At 36.8% G+C, this 3162-nt stretch overlaps 1 long non-coding RNA gene across 1 annotated transcript; it reads right to left on the bottom strand.

Annotated features, from left to right (window-relative positions):
- Positions 1–457: 457 nt before the first annotated feature.
- LOC129659993 (uncharacterized) lies at positions 458–2872 on the bottom strand. Its single transcript, XR_008718287.1, has 2 exons — positions 1761–2872; positions 458–1048 (listed from the first exon to the last, which is right to left on the bottom strand). It is a non-coding gene; the product is annotated as an uncharacterized LOC129659993 (long non-coding RNA).
- Between the last annotated feature and the right edge of the window lie 290 nt (positions 2873–3162).

Below are 3162 nucleotides of genomic sequence, written 5' to 3'. Positions count from 1 at the left end.
GTAGTATTAGAAACAGAACATCCACAGCATGGGTGACAGAAGAAAATTATGAGAAACAAAGATTTTATATTTGAAAAGAAACAGTCTTACTGCTGCAGGATAGCAGAAATGTCTAGAACATGTTATTATGCAATGTGCTTGCAAGTGGAAAGGGTAATTGAAGGGGTATAAATCAGAGCATTACTGACTAATTTTCATGTAGGAAGAATTTGTTTTAGAGACTAAGTTAGTGCTTCTCTAAAAGGTTTAAAAATAAAGTGTCTAAAAACAGGTACACTATAGACTTTTAGGAGAGAAGAGACAAGGCAAAGAAATATGTGAAATGATAAGAGCAAGAGAAGATAACAGGATTAGTCATATGGGAGATTTCAAATTCCTTGTTGTGATGTGTGATTTGTGAAACTTTTGAGACAAGGTTAGAATGAGGGAAAAGGACATGATGGATTTTCTAAATGCAGATCATAGATTTATTTATTTTTCAATGTACAAGCCACAACTGACAAGAGCTGCCCAGAAAAGTTTTTAGGGTAAAATTTTCAGTTCAGCTATAAATAGATGTCCAGAACTGCCACATTCATCAGGAGAAGTATAGGAAAGTGGAAAATGCATAGTGAAAGTCACTCAATCATGTCCAACTCTTTGTGACTCCATAGACTAATCCATGAAATTCTCCAGGCCAGAATACTGGAGTGGGTAGCCGTTCCTTTCTCCAGGGGATCTTCCCAGCCCAGGGATCTAACCCAGGTCTCCTGCATAGAAGGCAGATTCTTTACCAGCTGAGCCACCAATCAGCGCAAACTTTTGTAAAGTAGCATCTGTTCCCACAAAATATTCCTTGTGTTATGCAAATATACAGCAGTAACCTCTGCCCCAATAGTCACCTGAAGCTCTCCCCAGCATTCAGTGTTATTCTCAGAGTAGTATTAGCTGGCATGCCCACAGCGCCTCATGGCAGCTGTGAGGAAGATGTCTTACAGTTGAATGCATGCAATATGAAGAAGTGCCTGCTTGGGATCAAGGTTCTGACCAGTAGGCTTTCCACAAACTCCTGGAGATTAGGAAAGAAAGGAATCAAATTATATGAACAATATAAACAGCTTATAAAGTAAGTATGTAGTTGACCTTGTTATGTGTATATATGTTTAATTATGAATATAGTGCTGATTTTTATGTACTTTAATATACAAGTAAGCTTGTTTATTAACAATCCTCCCAGTAGGGATTGGTCACATCTTTCGGAGTCCTGGGTGGGTGGGAGCCAAATTGCAGCCATGGTTCACAAATTCATGTCTTCTTTAGCCTCCTTGCATTTTGTTTCTGCTCAGTGACACTGTTTTTTTTTTTTTTTTTTTTTCCTCATAAAAGATCTAGTTTGGAAAATATCTTTACTTGGTAACCCTTCAGACTCCTTTTTCATTTTATTTAAGCCTTGATTTTATTGTGCAAGTGTTTCTGCCTTTAGCACCACTCCTGCTAGTTTATTGCTTCTGCTAGACATTTTCACTGAGCTCTGTATGCCATGCACTTGCATTATACTATGGAGTTAGAGATATTTCTGTTTAGTCAGGAAAAATGGGAACTTCTCTCTGTTGCACTAAGAATTTTCTAGCATAAAATTATGAGCTATCAAAGCAACAGTTCCCCGCCCCCCCCCCACACCAAATAGCAAATTTAAACATTTAATTGCAAACCACACATATTCATTGATTGCTTGATATGGGCCCACTACTAAGTAAAATACAAGAAGAAGATATGCCTACCTTCAAAAACCTCATAATCCAGCAGAGAAGCTAAGTAGGAATTATATAATGTGAGGGCTGTCGTAAAGGTGATTGAATGGTCTCCTTGTCCTCTTTGACAGAACACTCTCTTGTCTTTCTCCCTATTTCTCTGGCTTCTGTTTATTTTAATTTTTCCACTGCAGATTTATACTCTACGACCAAGAATCTGGAGTTCCTCTAGGGTAGATCATAGTCCTCTTCTCCTCTCTATATGTTCTCTTCCCAGTTTGTTTCTCTGTATCCATGTCTACTATTTTAATTTATATGCAGAAGACTCATAAGTTTTCCCTTTACTAAAAACTCTCCTCTGAGTTTCAGACCTATATATTTTAATTTTTATTTGACATATCTCCAGGGAATGTCAGACTTTAATATGATATGATAAAAGACTGAACTCAAGATCCAAACCCCTCCTCTCAAAATCTGATCATCTTCTAGGACCACAGTGAATGGCACTGAAATCCATTTCCTTGTTCAAGCTAGAAAATGAGGGACTATGCTTTGACATCTCCTTTTTATTTGTCTCCAGTACTCAATCCATAATTAAGCCCTATTGGTTTTCCTTTCTTAATTTCTCTCACTTGTATTGTCATAATATCCTCCTTTCTCCACTCCCAGATCTGTGCTTTCACTCTGAAGCCAGAGTGATCCTTTCAAAACTCTAATCTTATCAGAGGATTCCTTTCTTAAAAATCTTTTCCCACTGTTAGTTTTTTTTAATAATAACCTTATCAAGATATATTTTACATATCATAAAATTCACCCTTTGGAAGTGTGCAATTTGGTAGGTTTTAGAATATTCAGAGTTATGCAATTATTGTCTCTATCTAATTTTAGAATATCTTTTTCTTCTCAAAAAGGAAACTTGTAACTAATACCAGTCACACTCCATTCTTCCCTTTCCTCAGTCCCTGACAACTACTAATCTACCTCTGTCTCTACAAATTTGTCTACTTTTTATATTTCATATAAATTAAATTATACAATCCCATTGTTTTTTGGATAAAGACAAAACTCATTAACCTTGGCTTTAAAACCCTGTGGAGCCTGGTGTCCATTTCTTCTCGTGTCTCATCTCAAATTGTATTCTCCTCCATCTCTTGAATCCATTCACATCAGGCTTCTTTCTTTATTCCCTACTCAGAATGCTTCCTGCTGCTAAAGGTTTTTGCATGTGTTAGTTTCTCTTTCTCTTCTTATCCAGTAAATTCTGTCTCATCCTTCAACAAGAGTCCAAATGTTACTCTTTCAGAATGGATGCTCCTGACCCTTCTGACTGTATCAAATCTCCTAATCACAGGGTCTGATGACACAGGAGCTTCTTCTACTTTGAAGCCTTTGTCACAGCTGTAGATTCATTTTTCTTTTGTCATTATTTGAT

The sequence above is a fragment of the Bubalus kerabau genome, chromosome 9 (genome assembly GCF_029407905.1).
Source record: "Bubalus kerabau isolate K-KA32 ecotype Philippines breed swamp buffalo chromosome 9, PCC_UOA_SB_1v2, whole genome shotgun sequence".
NCBI classification, from domain to species: Eukaryota; Metazoa; Chordata; class Mammalia; order Artiodactyla; family Bovidae; genus Bubalus; species Bubalus kerabau.
Note: the sequence above shows the minus strand (reverse complement) of the source record. Positions and strands in the feature narration are given on the sequence as shown.